At 38.2% G+C, this 19,920-nt stretch overlaps 1 protein-coding gene across 1 annotated transcript in view; it reads right to left on the reverse strand.

Annotated features, from left to right (window-relative positions):
* Positions 1–18,449, reverse strand: part of LOC121302516 (leucine zipper putative tumor suppressor 1-like) — a 35,940-nt gene extending 17,491 nt beyond the window's left edge. Inside the window, exon 1 of the mRNA XM_041232529.1 lies at positions 18,242–18,449. The gene's annotated coding sequence lies outside the window, so the exon portion shown is untranslated. The remainder of the gene's footprint in view (positions 1–18,241) is intronic.
* Between the last annotated feature and the right edge of the window lie 1,471 nt (positions 18,450–19,920).

Raw genomic sequence — 19,920 nt, forward strand, 5'->3', positions numbered from 1 at the left:
ACTTACCTACTTGATTGCATGCTTATTTAAAAGATAATGCTTTCCATTGACTGTGCTGTATTAACAATGCCCTGGTGGAATTTTTTAAGGTTATGTAGGGTAAGGGATTTCAGCACCTGGGTAGAATTAATGGAATTCCAATTTATATAGGAATTGAGAAGTACAGGCTAGCAGTATAGTGCCAGTAGCCCCTGTGATAGTTTTGGCACTTTGTTTAGCTTGGTCCACCTAGAACAGAAGTGACTGCTACAAGTGCAGGTCTACAGAGAAACACCTGTCATAACACTGTCAATGGGGCAGCCAGGACGGCACAGATTCAACATAACAAAGGAGTAAATTGTTCTGTCATCACTTTTCAGATAGATAGATAGATGGATAGATAGATAGATAGATAGATAGATAGATAGATAGATAGATACTGTTGATATAGCTAGATCAGTAGGTAGATAGGCAGATATCCTTCAAAATTAACTTGAAGACTTTTATAGTATGGCCTTTGTTTCCGCTTAGGTTTGTATATTTTAATATTAGTGTAGGTTTGACTTTTTTTTCTATTGCCTTGTGGCTTCTGCAAGTTTTTGGGGCTGTGTTTTAGAACAGAAAATAGTTTCTGTGTTTTATATCTACAGAGCTTTGAGGTGTCTCAACACAAAAAATAATGTTGTTGCTGTTGTCACTAAGCAAGACTACAGCCAACATCATTGTTCCTCACATTTCTAAGTTCAGAAAAAAAAGATCAATATTGCAAAATAAGCTTTATAGAAATAGTGTCTCGAAAGTCTGAAAACATTAGCTAGTCAATACACTACATTGCATGCAGCCTATCTATTTAACCTAATTATTCCTGTATGCCAGTTTGGAATCTGTCAGGCCACCTGTCCAGCACTGCCGATCTAGAGGAAGCCTGTCCCAACCCTTGTATTGTCCACGCCAGGATAATCCTTTAAATTAACTGACTTGACCTGGCGACCCCTGTGTGAAAAGGTCCTGAATGTGACTGTAGTCCCTTGGTAAGGATCTGGAAACTATTTTGAATCAATCAATAATGGGTCAATCAACAAAGGGTTACTCCTGGCCTTTACAGAAGGGTTGTGTTGTCTGGTGTGTGGAACATACTGCAAGACATTAATTTTCTACACATTTCCCTGATAATAGAAAGCTATTATTATTATTAATGAGTGTACTATGATCAGACTGTGCATGGCTGTGAACCTTTGAAGTGTCCTTCTAAGAGTTTACTACACTGCTTAACTATTACAGATACTGAAAACTGCTGATAAACAGGGGACTGCTTTTTAAACATTAAAACAAGAATTTCTATTCCAGTGTAAATTAATTCAAGTTGTGTTTGATCATTCAGATTACAGCTTTGCAATAACTGCTTTTTGAAACAGTAAAAAAATTATATATTGTGCAATACATCAGTATACTCAAGCTTGTCCTGTAAAAAAAAAAAAAAAATCCCACTGAGATATAATAGCGGTGTGTTACCCTGATCAAAACCTAGCAGAACCTTTAGCAGACCACAGCATACCAGCAATGGCAGCACAATAGATTTGGAAAAATATTGCACAAAATATGATACAAAATGCATGCACATTTTGCTCTGCAGCAAAAGTAAGTCTGTCCCTGAACACTAAAGATTATTTTACGGTTTACTATATGTACCACTGCTGACTGTTTTACAGTTATCAACAACAAATATCTTAACTCATTAATTAAATTATTCAAGATCTAGGTGCAAGATCAAGATTCAAGAACAGTTTTGGCTGGTAGTCTGAATAGCAGTAATGCATGTAAATCTGTGTATGGCCTGCGAATTCTGCTTTTGCAAATCAACGTGTTGCCATTGTTCTGTTAAGAAGATGTTCAAGTATTAGCCTCTATCCAAGACATTTTTGCGATTTGCTATCTCATTGCACATCTTGACCTTGAAACTGGGGACTTTATGCTTTCAAACTCCCTTAAAAATAAATGATTTTGCCACTGGACACCTTTTAGGACAAGTAGCAGACCACAGCAAAGGCAATAGATGTGCTAATCATACTGCAGAGTGCTCCTAATATCAACCTGTACAGTGGTGCAGTGGAGTGTGTATTGATTCATACCCCATTGTGATACCACTTGTATGTCAAAATATGATGCAACTGCAGTATCATTCTACCAATGGCAACTCATACTATACCACTGTGCAACCATATAATAACATACCCCTTAGTATTGAACCATTGCTTTTGCCAAAGCAGTGTCTGCCACTGCAGTGGGAAGGGATGACAGAACCCTTACTAGAAAACACTGTAAGCCTTGCTTTTAAAACACACAGCTTTATAGATGCTCACACTTAATTAACTATGTCATTTGCACATACCGTATGGGCTTCAACAGCGGCAATGATATAGATGAAAAGTTGCAGATGCTTCTTGGTAGCTAATGACTTCGCTTCCATTGTTTTACTCAATCCACTGCAGTAGCTGCTAACAGACTGCGACAAACATGTCTAGCAGTTTTGCAAAAACGCTGCATTTGGAATATGTTCATATTCTGATTTAACATAAAAACCTAAGTGAAGAAACAAAAATGATTCTCAGCACAAGAAAAGTGGGACAAGTACTAATTTGAATGAAGATTAGAAGTCAAATAGATATTAAACCAATGTTACAAGGTAGCTATGGTACAGTTAACTGCAATTCAATTTCTGTATATTCACTGTGGTTTATATGCATTTGTTTTTCAAACATTTCATGTGAAAATAAATTCTTAAAAAACCTACAGCATCTGTGCTTTACATCTTGAAACAAAAAAAACAACAAAAAAGGAAATCTGTGCTAATGTAATTTCACCAATGGTATATTAATGTCATGGTTTGCAGATTTCTTTCTTTGATTGCCCAGGACATGCTAGTCACAATAAACTGCTCTGCTACTGTATGACTAATCCAATCAAACATGACCTAGCCTGTCCCAATACTTGTTTCTGAGTCACATTGAATGCTGTTTTTTCCATTCTTTAAAAATAAGTGTCTTAAGCGCCACTTACAACGTTGATTTTATATCTCATCTGCAGGATGGAGCACAGGGAGGTTAAGTGACTTGCTTTCGGTCAAACAGTGAGCCAGTCAGTGGCACAGGTAGGATTTGAATCAGGGACCTTCTGATTACAAGCACTGGACTTTAACTGCTGTACCACACTGCCTCCTTAAAAGGGGATATGAATACAAATGTGTTGATAGGGTTAATCAATTTCACATACCATTGCTGTAGTCTGTCTATGTTCCTATAATAGTCGTTAATTCAGAGTTTTTGTTTCTGGGGGAACATGATCTGGATACACTCAGACACTTTGAGCGCTCCCCAGTGAAAGTTGAGAAATGCTTCTGGTTTTATTGCCCAATAGATGATGTTGAGAAATATACTGATGAGGTACAATGGGTACAGCAAACGTGAATGGCATTTCTGTACCCTCAAGACACATTTTCAACACATTTCAATCATTAGATTTAATGAAGTCATATAGCTATGTGGGATACAATAAAGCTCACGATATAACTGAATATATGGAAATGTTATTAAAAATGTTTAATAATGCATGATCTTCTTATGATCCCACTGAAAGCCACAGTGATCTTCAATGGATTGTTTTTGTATCATTTTTAACATTTTACATTATGCATATTATATATCTGCCTCACCATGTGGCTTAACCTGACACAAGCTGAATGCAATCTGGTGATACTGCGTTTATTGAAATACCACATTATTTGCTGCCGATTTCACAAAAAACTGAATCCACCCTGAAACAATCACATGTGCTCTGTTTTAGGGTGGGAGAGGATAATTAGGTACATTTCACTGACAAAGGAGAGAGAGAGAGAGAGAGAGAGAGAGAGAGAGAGAGAGAGAGAGAGAGAGAGAGAGAGAGAGAGAGAGAGAATGCCTCCTTAATACCGACTAATTTGAACTGGAAGAAGGGATTGCTCATTAATCAGGGAATGTGTACGGATAGGCACAGCACCTCCTTAGTTGTTCAGTCTGGCGTTCACACTTGCAGAAGCCTGGCGCTGGTCCTGTTGCAGCCCTGCAGATTTGAAATCCCATCACATAGCAATTTCAACCAACCCATTCAGCAGAACAGTTCACCTAACAAACGTGAGCCGTACTGCGCGATAATAATTTGCATTTGAATGCCTTGCAGTAAAGAGAGAGAAAATAGGTTATGAAAATGATATGTCTCCCATGTGTCATTCATGGTTTCTAATTCTTATATTGTTCCATTTTTCATAACATCCTTGAAAGTTAAACTTTAGAGTTTGTCCAAGTACATAGCAATAAATTCTCTTCTAAAATCTATTTGGGAGTCTGTGTGGTCCATTGGTTAAAGAAACAGGCTTGTTTGCCTTAATTTCTTATCTGAAATTGGAAGTCAATGAAAGAAAGGCTTTTTCAGGGTTCCTGGTGAGCCTGGACTTACCCACAGTGAAAGAGGATGCGCTCAATCAACACAGGCCTGACAAGTTCAAACAGCTTCATGTGTTTGCCTGGAGGAGGGTATGTCTTGGCACTGTATTGAGGGTACAGCTGCAACAGACTAGTAAACCCTTAGCACCCTGGCCACGGTCAAGGACACATTATCTGGGTATTTTATAAGAAAGCAGGACTGAGTTGCTTCCGATCTGGAACAGAGCAACCCTTCATAGGAGGTGGGTTGCTTGTAAAGTTCAAATACTCTTCTGTTTTTTGTTATGAGAGACCAACGCATCCAACACAAAGCTCCACAGAAATGAGTCACCTTAGACTAGGGACTGTGGTGCTTATTGAGGAAAAGGACACACTTTCAAGATAATCTTCCTCTTTTAAAATGATGACAACTGGAGAACTTCAGAAGAGATTCAACAAGTCCTTTTTACCTGTTTAATTATAAGCCTTGGCTGAGATTGGTGGGAGAGATCATGGAGGCTTACCTCCTCCTTGGTGTGTTTGAACCTCAAGGGAATAGGGAGCGTGTTGCGGGCCTGCTTGCCTTGCCTTGTCAGAGCAGTTCCTCTTTCACAGGGCTGTGGCTTCCTTCTTCCTTTGCCGGACCAACAGCCAGATCTATAAGCACATCACATCACCCCCCCCCCCCCCCCCCCCCCCCCCACCAAGTAAAAACCATGATCCAGACATTGAATATCCTACAGCATGCGTTCGGCTCAATTCCCTATTGTTCTTTTTGCTAAGATCACTATTGACATATTGTCCACAGTCTGTAGTGTGTATTGGGTCATTGGGTGATACCACATGTTACCATCTTGCAATGGCTAATACCATTGTAGCTGTCCTCAATCTGCCCTCGCTCCATTGTATGGAACCATTTGGTAATGGCAACCAAGCTGTGAATCTAGCTGACTTTAAAGTTTAAGAATATGCTGCACTCTCTGCAATCAAATGGATCAGTTGACGCAGGCAGGCTTGAAGTACATTTCAAGCTTGTAGAATATATTTTTTTGGACAAAGAATCTCAGAAGTGTCACAGGTCCTTCTAATTACATTTGACTAATGAACAATACCACTCGTCATTGACATCCACAAGGTTAAGTGTAATTAAATTTTAAAAAAATTCAGACTGCCCCATTTTTCAAGTTGATGGACACCTGTTATTTTTAAGCTAAAAAGGGACACATTTGTGAAATTGCCAGTCAACCTGAACAAATTACCCCTTGCTCCTGAATAGCATGCTTGTTTGGTTACTTGCCTGGTGACAAGGAAGCTGTATAATCAAATGTTACTATGACTTCATTACAAATGCATTACTTGTCACCAGCACCCAACTAAACAATACGAGTGCTCCTAGCCAGAAAGACGCCATTGTGATGCAAATACTTGTGTGCCCAAATTATATTACACGCTGAAGAGAAATCATAATGCTTTCCTATAATTACACAGTGCTAGTGGCCTAACAAATCAGTTTTTAGTTTCAAAAGTCGGGGGGGGGGGGGGGGGGGGGGGGGGGGGGGGGGGGGCAGTTTCTGTAGCTGATGCATGCATAAAGATTATTCTATCTGAAGTAATGAAAAAGTGAGGGACATGTCCTCTATTTAAATGACACCTATGCACATTGCCAAAAGTCAGTGCTTGTAGCATCAACTATCTACTAGTTTTAGACTTGTTGTCACAGGGTAGCCGGGTAGTGATGACGTTCCCAGACCAGAAAGCTGACAGAGAAACACACAGGCACTGCGGGTGAAAAGGGTACTGAAAACACAGACAGGCACTAGGGGTGAAAAGCACTCTTGTGCTCCATTTTTATTGCAAACAAAAATAAATTAAAAGGTTGTACAAAAATGTTTCTCACAGAGCAAAAATAAATGTTCAAACAAAAAACACCAACACAAACTGACACCAAACAAATACCGTGCTTCCGGCATGCTTAGTAATTGCTTTCTTTCGGTTTCATTTTTACTTTTGTCTCTCTCACTCTCACATACCTCTTCTCTGTACACCAAACCTGAACAACAAAAGCTGCTGGTTTTTATACTGGTGACCTGCTAACAATAATTACAACCCTCAAACAATAATTCAATAAACGGCACCAGCCACATTCTCACGAGCTGTCTGTCAGAGACGAAATGATACCATCGCATCTGCCAGAACACATCCAAACCGAACAATAACAAAGAAAAAAACACTGTATTTTTAAAGAACACAAATCATACAATAACGTCCCCTGTTTAATTAAACTTAAATAATACATTTTAAAATCATGCAATACATTAAATCAGCCGTTTAAATAACCAAGACAATACATTCAACCGTGCTAAACAAACACAACACATTTATTTACATGCAGGGCTTTGCCTCTGCCACACTTGCCCTTTTTCAATGTTTCAATGAAAGACTGAAAAATACCACTGGGAAAGACTGTATTACCCTGAAGAAAACCCTTGGCAACACCACACAAGCATTGCACAGGGGTCTCCTTTATCACAGTGATATGGAAATCTGAATGTTTACTTATCAAGCAGGGTTTTGCTGTCAAAGCATTCAGAACTGAAGAGACTGTTAACTCTATATTGTAACACGGCAGGGGTCTGTTGTGTTGGCTCTGTGGTTGCAGAGGAAGAACTAAACCCAGAACACAGTTTTCCATTATTTCGGTAACAATTTGCAACCAGGCAGGATCACCACTAAACTGCGCCTGCATCACCTCTGCTTGGATCTCGCAGCTCTGCTGGATTCATCACCTCCTCACTTTAGCTTGTGTCACCGATGGACAGGATTGATATCACTGACTCAACCCATGTGCTCAGTCTAGTGACAGTAAAACAATCCAATAACAGAATATAAACAGGGACTCGTTTAGCAAGGTACCCTCCCATTTATCAAGTGCCAGTCTGGTCCCAGGCTGGCTGATATACCCCTCCACCACTAGCTACAGCCACGCTGCCCAAACTCCTGAAGACACTGTCACTCTCCCTGACAAGCTACAATAAAAATAAAGGTTCCTTGTGGAAATCATAATAATAACAATAATAATAATAATTTGAGCTATTTAATATAGTATACTAATAATAATAATAATAATAATAATAATAATAATAATAATAATAATAATAATAATAATAATAATAATATAGGTATGTTTATATTCACTTTTACCACAGCTAAAAACTAGCAAGACCCTCAGAACAAAAAGAAGGAGAAAGAAAATGCAAATTGCACTGAATCCTAATAAGAGGGCCCATATTGACAATATTAACCTTTCTTCCCGAGGGAAACATGCTTGCAATGATATCAGCGTGTGTCGGGCTGCACATGTGTTTATTAATGCAATCACTGAAAACAGCTTTGAACAATCTGGGGAATTTGCAAGCACGAAATATGCACTAATTCTTCGGCACTGGCATCATCACAAGGTTGCCATGGAAACCTGTTTTGGCACGGTGTTCTTTTCTTTGAAATATCAGTTTTATATACCTGTGTAGCAACGCAGGGAGTCTGTCTGCTTCTATGTGTACAGTAACTTAAATATGGTTTAGGGGTTTTAAGGAATCCAAAGCAGCCCCAAACCTAAATAAAATGCTTAAATGCTCTATTTATGAAATTGCCTTTTGCAACTACCATTTTAAAATACAACCCTTTTTTTTACAATATATTTTTTAGCCAGCTTTATAACATAATTACTTGTCCTTTTTTATACTAGAATGTACTAGATATGCAAATATTTTAAATACAAGGTAAACTGCTGCATCCTGGGACCTTTGCTGTAGCTCTCATGGTCTGAGTGCAGCGAGACCCTTGCAGTGAGTTTGAACTACAGCACACTTCTGCAGCATTGTCTGTGGTATAACTGCTTAATCCAAACAGAAGTAAAATATAAACACAGAACCAAAAGATCTTCGTCTGAAGAAAGTGGGATCAGTGATGGCAATGCCAGAGGCAAGACTCCTTTAAACTATGGATCAGTGTAACTGTTCACATGCTTCTGCTCAGTCGCCATCGCATTGGCCAAATTGAAAAAAAAAAAAAAAAAAAAACTACATGGAAGTGTAATACAAACTGTCTCCTGCCTGCACATGAAAATGGCATATACTGTATAACGCATGAGAAATGTATAAGCAGTACTGTTGAAATATTAAATTGCAAAGTAAAACATTTACAGAAAAAGGCCTGCAGGAGTTCCCTTGAAGTCATTTTATAAGCTTCTTTGCTTTGCACCACTTCCACCTGAAGTGTCACTTGAGCATTAATATTACTCTCCAGGCTAATATTTGAGCTTGTCGTCAGTGGTATCCATCTGATCTGTCATGTAACCCTATCATTTATCTCATTCACCCGGCGCCACACCACTCTGTAAGTGTGCAATTACATCAAATTGTATAATCTACTCCATTTGTAGCAGGCAGAACATGAATGAGACTCACATGTGCTTATTACACAGGTGCATGAGAGGAGCAAGTGTCCTTTGTCATTAAATGACTTCATGCTCTTTAAAGAGAAAAGAATGACTAGGGGATGGGGTGATTTTATGCCATGGTGACGACAAATTTCCATAAATGCTACCTGTTGTGCACTTCTATTTGCTATGGCCAAATGTTTTGCGGCATTGAGACCTACTTTAAAAAAAAAAAAAAAAAAAAAAAGAATGTATATGAACATAATTTTGATCTTTTAACATCATGTAATCAAAGACACTACAAAATGATGTTGCAAAAGTCTACTGGAAATGTTAGAGTTTGAAATGTCACATTTTTAAATTTGTGTCAGTTTTTAATTAAGTATTTGGAAAACTACAGCGCGGTATGTAATTCAATATGGTAACATAACATTATTGAGCAGGTTTCATTCTGCAAAATTAATGAATGCTTATAGGGTGATGCAAAACCTGAAGATACTGCTGAGATGACCTAGGAAGTGAACATGTTTCACCTGAAAACAAGGCATGCAAACTGAAAGCTTTCTAGAATACTACAAGAGATCGTTTTCTGAAATGAAAATACAGAAACTGCACTCATAAAAGGAACTGTAACAGCACATGGATGCCCTGAACAGGTCAATATTTATAGAACTGTTTTGTTAGCTTTATTATTATTTAGCAGACACTTTTATCCAAACACAACTTACATCTATTGCACTATACATCAACTGCTGCAGAGTCAGGTACCATAGGTTGTGCATCTCGTCCAAAGGATGGAGCACAAGGTAGTTAAATGACTCAGGGTCATACACAGTGACAGTGAGTGGCTGGGATTGAACCTGGAACCTCTTGGTAAAAAGCCCTTTCCTTTAACCACTGCACCACCAAGCTTCCAAGTTGCCAGATAGGAATGGGGGAGAGGAGTATTTTGTACATCCCTATAATGGTTCCACATAAAAAAAAAAAGAATGACTAACACAATATTAATAACATTTGCAATTCAATGATTTTGCACTATGGGGAAAATGGAAGGATGGCTTTAATGCATACTTTGAAATGCCAATAGCATTCCAGTGATTTGAATCAATGTTCTACCATATACATATTCATTCCAAAAGGTTTGCTAAAGATTCTGGCAAGGTTTCTTCCATTTTAACAGAATCCCGATGTTGTTATCCAAACTCCTGAGATAAACAGAGAAAGCTTCCCATTTGCAGAGGACCTATGGAGCACTTGAGGAATCAATTCCAAGCAGCAGCCTCAACATTGACTCTTGGTAACAATCCAGTGTGCAAACTCTCAGTCTAGTTTAATTAGCTGCATGCATTCTGGCTGGAATCCTGGCCCTGCAGTGTGGGTCTCCGTGCTCACAGCAGTAGAGTGGATTGACTCAGCCTGCTGGCAGTTAGTTCTGGTAGATCTCTTGCACAGGCCGCATCTACGCATTCCTGCGCTTTCTGATTATATGCATTGACCTCGCACAGTTTTGAGGAGATTGTTTCGCTGTGACTAATATTCTGGCATACGGTATGGGAAACTGTTTGTAATGAACCCCTTTTCTCTTTATTGACTACCACAATGCCAGCCTACAGTATATGTTTTAAAATACTGTGCCTTTGTTTATAATTTACTGCTCGCTTTGGGACAGTGTTATGCTAGAAAAACTCCACCATTTTATTTTGTATAAGAAGTTATTAAAGGACTGCTTATGTAAGAGTTTTTTGCAGATTATATAAAGTTTGGTAGTCATAAAACTGCTTCAGATCAATCAAAACAGGCTAAGAAGAAGAAGAAGAAGAAGAAGAAGAAGAAGAAGAAGAAGAAGAAGAAGAAGAAGAAGAAGAAGAAGAAGAAGAAAAGAAAAGTTTTGCTATTTTGTGCTACATAACATTTTGTGCTGCAGGCAGTAGCAGGAGGGTGGCTGTTTAATTACAGAGTGGCCAGGGAAGAAGCTTAAGTGCCTGGTGCTAAAGGTACCTCGGATACTGTGAACACACGGCTTAAGCCAGCAAGATCTGGTTTCCAATGAGGAATACGGTGCTTGCCGACCCACTGGAGCAGCAGACCCATTGCTATACCACTCTCACAAGCTGCATCCCTCAGGGTACACATTACGAGTGTTCTAGCCAGCCCTCCAGCTCCCCCTTCGTCTACAGCTGGCCCGTGGCTTATACTGTAGGGGGTGTCCGATTGCCCTAAAATATCTATCGGGAGAGCATCTCTCTAAGCCCAACGGACAAAATACTGTATCGATATAGTGCTGCCATTATGTATTCTGTTGCCCATTGTATTCAGAATAATGTGTTAATTGAATCATGTTCTGCTAAATATTTTGAGATTTAAGTAAAACTGCCTCTGTATAATTCCCTTGTATTGTCAGGGAATGACCTCCCTTGATTGGTTGAGTGTCCTCATTTACATATAATTGATTACTCCAGCTAATTATAAGCGTGTGTCGTTTATTGATTCCAGCTGGAAGCAAATACATTACAAATCGATGAGGACACAAAGGCGAAGGAATCCAATGGCATTTGTAATACCCACTTCTTACTGTTGTAGCCTCCTGTATAGTTCTTAATGTTGCTTTTTAAATTGCTTGGATGCTGATAGGAGAAATAATTCATACAGTACTGTAGTGTGATCTAATTTCCTATTATAATGCTTCCTCAGCTTCCAAAACAACAAGCTAATAAATTAAACTGACAGTAAAAATAGATGTTCCAGCCGTTTTCATCAGATAACTTTCCACTTGGTTGCACTGTTGATGACAGATCTTTCTGTCCACACAGCCTGAATGGAATTTCCATTGCATACTGTCAACGCTCTACCTAGATGATAAGTATAATATTTATAACCAAGGCATACAGGGAACCAATATTCACAAGCAGCCCAGTTCAGACATAACAGGGAGCGGGCTTTTTGATAAACACATACAATAAATATATTATATGACAAGTGGGTTTTCGAATCCTGTTATCCTGCAATAACTGGACATGGTACTATTTCAATACACGTCACAAAGGCTCCTGCCTATGCACAACCGATTCAGTTGAAGTCAGACTCACATTACAGAATTATTTTTTAAATAAAGACCTTTAAAATAGGTAAGTACAAAGCATGCTTCACATATAGCTACACATCCAGTATTAATTTAGATAGCCATCTCAGTACTGTAGTTATCACTTAACTTTTAACACAATCCAAAGCAAAGGCATGGGAAACACGTTAACATGACTGCAAGGTGGTGTGCACGGTGAGTCACACAGTCAGGGGAGCAATGGGATTTCCACGGGGAGTGCTGCATTGGCTCTGGCACTCCTGTGAATTAAAGAAGGTCAATTATCAGGGATTTTTTCTCCTCACTGCTTTGTAGAGGACCCTATTAGTCAGGTCAGCTCAAGTGACCACTTGCAGGGCTGGCCAGGGGCAGGTGCTGTAGGCTTGGTCAGTGGGGTCTAAGGACACCCACTGACCTCCAGTTATCCTGAGCTGTTGTGGGGATTCATGTGAGTCACACTGAAATCTTTCTTAATTATATAAATTCTGTGCATCACACGGCAAATGCTTGGCTCTCTACTGAAATAAATCACAATGGCAGTTATCTATTATTCAGTACATCTCAGAAAGTAACAATTTGAATAGTTTGACCATATACCAATTAAGAATGCTCAAACAAGTACATTGATGTATTACTTAAGGACATAATTGCATTATTTCTTTTTATACAATATAACATATTTAGCTGGTTTCACACACCTCAATAAGACTACCTTACCAAAAGTAACGTCAGGTAGACCAATATTAGTGTTTATCAGGGTCTGTGAATCTGCTTATCTTATGTGTTGACCTCTAAGCTTTAAATCAAGTGGTAACAAAACGTTTTTCACCTTGTCTAAAGCTGTATTCATTGAAGAAGCACTTAAGCTCAAGAGCCACCACTAAAGGGCACTAAACATTATGGTGCACCTTAATTGCAATTAGTGTGCAAGTTCATGATTTCCATATTTACTATTGCAATTTTATTCATTATTGTCCAAAATAGTGGGCATATGGTGTCACACTATGGTAATCAGAATGAATCTGTGATTTGTATGGTAATGCATGATAAAGTATTTAAATGAGGCACTCTGTCTGAATAATTAGATGAGCTTTATTCACACTGTATTTACTAAAGGGCGATAATCATAGTGTGCACCTTAGAGTGAGACATAATTAGTTAGCTTGGAAACCAGGCTTTAGGAGCACTATTTATACCTATTTTTTCTGGGCTGAAATCTATCTGGCATCCTGGAGGCATAAAGTTTTCATACAGAGCAGTGAAAATTGCCTGTAAATAACAGGTTATATAAAGAGTGAATAAACATGAGTGAATGTTATAATTTCTTAGATTTTATTTTATAGTTTATTTTATTGGTACAAATAATAGAGTGGTTAAATAAAACGCTGGACCCAAAAGGCATTATAATTTAAAATAATTTAAAAAAATTTAAAAACTTATATACTAGAATTTCCAACTGCTCTGCGTGTAGCTTTATTTGCGTTGCCTCTGCCTGTCCACTGCGGAGGGTTGAGTCTGTTGATTGCTCATTTTCAGCCACCTCCACCTTTCACAATAAGCCACTGACCAAAAGATACGCCTGGACTGCTGGGGTTCATGGTGGTCACATGTAAGTCTTGGACATTATCGTGCACATTAAATTATTGCTCACAATGCATGTAGTGTGCACGCTATGGTATGTAAATTTGCCAAATAGTGTGCACATAAATTAATTCTCTGTTAGTAAATGGGACAGTAAATTTAGATTCAATGTGCATGCTAGGCTCACTGCTTAATGTGCACGTCACAGCTACTTTTAGTACCCTTTCGTAAATAAGACATAGACTGTCTAAGATAATTATATGTTGCCTTTCAAATCTACGTTCCTCAGCTTGATTTATGGGGCTTAAGCGTTTTGCATACCTAATCTACACAAGGCTACAACAGTTCAGCCAAGAAACTCATGCGATAGATTATTTTTTAAAACACGATGAGACAATACAACTATATTATACATCATTTACATTACATTCCCTGGCCTTTGGACTCACATTTTGAGGTACCCCTGTCCATTAATTAGCTGATAGATAAGTGGAGAGCCTGACCATTGGGGAGCGGGCAGGGGGGGCAGGGTAGCTGCCCTCCCTGTTAGACGAAGCCAAAAAGCATGTGGAGTCTGGGGAGGACGAGAAGGCGCACAGTGGGACGTAATTGATTGAGGTAAGAGGTAAACCATATATTTGCTGATCATTGGACGTATTGTTTATCGAAGGACAAAAAAGATAGTAGCTATTTGATATTTACGTGATTTGATCTACCATTAAAGACAGTTCGCTGCCAGAACCACATCTTTGCCTAAGGGACACCCCCGCCCAAGTAGGAGCTAAACTAAACACTGAAGTGCTCTAAAACTTCAGGTGGTTAAGCCTATCCAGGCCTCTGTCGGAAAATACGCTCCTCATTGAAATGTGAACGAAAGAGCTTTCATAACGTTTAATAGTACTATAACAGCAATGAAATGGATAACTTTCTTTATATTTTAACATACTAACGGCGTTACACACTGATAAACCATTTCACCATGCTAAAATGTGAATGGGGGTACATGTATGAGGATCAAAACTTAATTACCGATGTTTGCTGTCTTTTTATGTCCTAAATATTTATTGGAACAGAACTGCCAATGTAAATCTTAATAAACCTAGATACACACAGTATGGCATACCAGCACAAACTTGTATTGGCAATCTAATGGTGGGTACACATAAGCACACCTATTGCATATCTATTGTCTCTTTGTAAACTGAAAACATCAATTACATATTTATGTAATGCAGAATAAAGCAATTTCAATACCCTAACTCAGCCATCTTATACTCTGCCTATACTACGTTTAGCAAAATTGTAAGAGAAACAGCTTTTCCCTGTTATTTCTCAAAGGCATTCTATCTAGCATTTCCTTCTATTCATATTTCATTGATCTTGGGCTAGCTAACTTGGTCAAGGTAGGAAGCTAAAACACAGGAAAGCCACAGCAGACTGTATCAAGAGAGTTGCTTCAATGTTGCCTCAAATATGTAACATTTCAATCTAAAAATAGGAATGTGCATAAAACACAAAATATTTAAAACACCTGCCATACCCTTATAAAAGTTTGCATGGTGTTTTGTCTATGGTTAGCCATGTTTTTGTATAATGCTTTACTTATCTGCCATGTTCATAATTGCTTTACCATGATCCACTATGCGTTTACTATGCCCTACTCCACTTTGCTGGGCTTTTACCATGGTTTCCTATGTACATTTGATCACAAATATTAAAGTGCTTTCAAATAAAATTTTCTTTTAGGGTTTTTGCAGCCATTTTGACTTGTAGCTAACAAAATATTTCCATAAATCTTGCACCTCCAGTCACTATCCATGTGTCAAATGTGTAGTTTTAAAAGAAACTAATATTTTAGCAAACATGTATTTTCATTTTAAATCATGTTATCTGGTACTACATTAAGTTAAAAGAATCAGTTTGCATGTCTTGGTTTCTGATAGTCTTGTGCTTTCCTGGGCATTTCAGCTGGGGAGGGAAACTGTCCCCACTCTTTAAGGGCCTTCTTTCCTGGCAATATCCAATCAGCGCTTCCCCTAATGAATGAGATGCTTTGCAGCCAGACGCAGAAGACACTGCTGAGGGGAAATAAACCAGGAAGTGTAATAGATTTACTTGAAGACAAAGCAAGCAAACTGAGAACATTCTTTAACCTATTGTAGTACTGGCATCACAATTTAGAATGACAATATATGTTTTCTAATACAATTTTTTAAACTGCACTTTTGAGACCTGGATTGTGAATGGAAGTGCATGGCTGGTGGGGTTTATGAAATGATTTTGTATTTGCAATTTCAGGAGCTGCTCTTAACACAGACTCAAAAATATACGAAAAATACTGTATTTAAGTAGTAATTATAATATGAATTACTCAAAATGTACATTTTAACAGCTAGCATGTAACTGGTTACTTAACCTTCTCATTAACTGGTAAGTCACCTTAAACTGTTCAGATAACATCAAACTTGGATTATGAAATCCAAGTTGATTATATCATGGCAATGTTCTAACTCCAGTATTAACACAAAATGAATAACATTATTTAATGCAGCAGCAAGCTAGCTGTTAATGGTTAAAGTGCTTGTTAAGAAAACCCTAATCATATAGAGCACTTTCAATGGGGTGTATCCTTTAAAAAAGGTTACCACTTTGTATTTCGTAATTTACCAGGATTTTTTTAAATTTTTTTAATATACTTCACCATATCTTTCTGGGCTTAACAATGCTTACCTATGCTTTAACATGTTTTCACTATGCTGCATTGCACTTGGCTATGCTTTTACTCTGAGAAACCTGTCTAAACTGTTCTAGAACACTGCTGCTAGCTCTATTATCTTGTGCTATGCTGCACATCAAGAGGGTGGTTCTACTCCGATCTGACAAGTTTATCGCAATCTCTACCTTGTGACGGCTATTTCATAGCTCAGTGCACCATCCTAAAAATAGAGAGGAGCCAGCCTCACTCCCACAGCATACCAGATATCTTCAGTTAACACTGAGGAGTGCAGTGCTAAAGCAACACATCATGGGCAATACAGTGGAAACTTCCACCAGTCACACTCGGCCACAATATAAATGTGATTTAAAGCTGCAAAACCCCACTGTTCAATTATTTAGCAGGTTGTCTATAATACAGGTTTTCCTATAATGGAGATACTGTACGATTTACTGAAACACAAATAACAGGTTAATATATTGTTCATGCTTGCATATAATTAAAGGTGTCTGCCTGACTTGCAAATTTACCATTACATAGAAATGAGCTTTTCACTTCAGTTCCTCCAATACAGTAAATAAAAGGTTTTTGGTAAATTCAAGGCATGGTAAGCCTACATCACTGCTAACACCCTTTTAGTGTGATATTCTAAAATAGTATTATTGTTATTATTATTATTATTATTATTATTATTATTATTATTATTATTATTAATAATGCAAGGCTTTTTATATTGCACAGTATGGTTTTATTACTTAGTATTTACCAGCAAAGAAAGCACAGAGGACTAGGTACAAAACACGCATGGGTATAGTATTTAAACTTAAACGATGAAGAAAATGTTTGATACCTTTGAAGTTTAACTTTATAATGAAGCATTACCTATTGTAATCTGAGACTTCACAAGCCTGTACTGTCCCACTTAGTTAATTAATTCCTCACAGTCATTTAGATCAAACTCTGAAAGAAGTATAAGCTACGGGCAGCTATAATAGCTGGGCTAATCTTATTAAAATGAAGCAGTGCTTTGATGGTGCTGTATCCACAACAAACAAAACAAGTCTGACTCATTTTCTCGCCAGTGGAGTCTTCAGTCTGGTAAATATACAGCACAGTAAAGAGATAATCATTTTGGATACCTAGAATTTTCAAAGTGTGTGGTCACTTTTGAACAGAACTCAAAGCATCCCTTGATAATAGGTCCCATTTGCAGAGGTGTTCCCTGGTACCTTATTACTGATCAAGTGAAAGTAAAGATGTTCAGTATTCCTACATAGCCAGGTATTTTTAAACCAGTGATCATGCCGTTTGAAAAAATAAAGGGTCACAGTGTTGCAGTGGCTTAACATAGTTAACAACTAGTTTACTAACAAATGCACATGTTGTTCATTTTGTATCAATGGGTAGTTAAATACAGTTACCTATTTATAATTAAATATAAGAGACTCCCTACACATGGCATTAAAACAAACAAAAAAAAAGTACTCAGGAACTACCATTAAACATAAAAAATTATTAACTTTAGAATTAACAGTGGTTAATTTTCAGACAAGGTACTTTTAAACATATTCAGCAAATTAGATGCATTGCAGTGTACCTTTCTTATGCATAGGGCAATACATATTTACAAACTAGTAATAACAAATAGATTCATATGTTAATAAGCTAGTAGTTAACAGTTAATACAATCCAGTCACCAGGGAAATTAGTTTCTCAATGTTTCACAAATGACAGTAGTGCAAGCAGTTCAACACTAATATTGAACAGCACCTGCACCTTACAGAACTGAGAAAGCGCTTTAACATTCCTAAGCCAAATGGGGCCAGGTTTTGTTCATACTGAGGGAGTTTTATTTAACACAAAGTCTATTTTTGCCACCGAAGCAGAATTATTTCCTAAACCCTGGATACAGCATTTCATTCTAGACAGGAGTCTGTCTGGTTTCTAGCTCCCACCAGCGCCAGTAATCGATCAATGACTTCAAACGAACTTACCTTCAGCCATGGTGTTCACGCAAGAGCTGCAGTAAGACAGGAAACTTTTATGGGTTGTTTTGTTCGGATCCTGGACTTAATTTAGCTGAACCCAGACGGACTTATTTCCAGTTGAAGTTTCTGTGTGTGTGTCCTTGCTTGTAGCCCATCTCCTTGGATGTGAGCACAATCACATTCTAATATAAACACATTTTCTGGCAGGTGGCCCAGAAGCACTGCTATCCATCAATCCACTCTGCTGCTGCTGTTGCCAGTGAAAGGCCAGCCTCCCACGGGCTCTGCCTCTGCTGATTGGGTTGCTAAGTACTGTTAGCTGAGAAGAGATTGTATTTCAGTGTATAGGTATACTGATTACAGTCAGAGGAATTTCGAAACACTGTATAACTACTGTGTGACCTTTCTGGGATGTGAAACAACATGAAGAAACAGTCTCACTGTTAGTGGTCTGGTTGGGAGGACATTAAACACCTGCAGTATGTAGCACATACTTTTGATTTTAAAAAAAAAATTATATTCTAATACAGTCATTATGGGCCATTTTTGGTTTTGCTCCAATAATGAAATGCAGTCATTAATGTCAATGTCTTTGAGCAGTTGGGGTAAACACAGGTCATCCATAACCTTTAAACACTCAATGGAGCTGAATTTAGAAATACAAAAAGAAATGTAATTAATTCAATGACAAACATTTTGCCATTTTAGAAAAGTAATTGATCCACATTTTGAAATGATAAAAATCAGATTGCATACTATGCACACATATTGTGGGGGCATTTCGGCATGCCTAATATTTGTATATTCATCCAGGGATATGTAATGTTTTAGCTATTTTAAAATAAACATAAACACCCTAGTACAGAAAAATAGCTGTCATGACCCCTGCAGCTGCTGTAGAACAAGGACATGTTTTGCTAAGCTTCAAGCTTCTAATGTTTTAGACAGTTTCTAACATGCCCTGTCAAACTAGTTTAGAATGATGCTGTAATCCCAAATAATCACACATTCTTGGATACACCTTTAGGGAGTGCTATCCAGGGTTAGCAAATCCAATCCCCCCTTCCATTACCTTATAAGTTGGCCATGGCATTTTTGCACAGTATTTTAGGAGTTTTACCATACTTTTCCCATGGTTATACTATGAGTTTACCATATTTCACCCTAGTTTGCCCTGCTCTTCCACACCTATAATAATAACAACAACATTCTTTATATAGTGTCTTTCATAGCTTTATAAGATACGAGACACGGGTGTGTGTGCACAGTCACTTACAACAATGACTTACCCCAAGGATGGAGCACAAGGAGGTTCAGTGACTTGTTCAGGATCACACAGTGAGCTGAGCTGGGATTTGAACAAGCCCGTTTCTTGGTTACAAGCCTGTCGCAAGCTTGTTTATTATTATTATTATTATTATTATTATTCATCCATTATCATTAACTGCTTAATCCTTTACAGGGTTGTGGTGAGCTGGAGCCTAACCTGGCAGACACAGGGCGCAAGATGGGACACATGGCAATTTAGAATTACAAATCAACCTGAACAGACGGTGGGAGGAAGCTGGAGTATCTGGAGAAAACCCACACAGACACAGGGAGAACATGCAAACTCCACACAGACAGACCCCCTAGGTTAGAATCGAACACAGGACCCTGGTGCTGTGAGGCAGCAACGCTAACCA

Source organism: Polyodon spathula, chromosome 29 (assembly GCF_017654505.1).
Source record: "Polyodon spathula isolate WHYD16114869_AA chromosome 29, ASM1765450v1, whole genome shotgun sequence".
In the NCBI taxonomy this organism is placed as follows: domain Eukaryota; kingdom Metazoa; phylum Chordata; class Actinopteri; order Acipenseriformes; family Polyodontidae; genus Polyodon; species Polyodon spathula.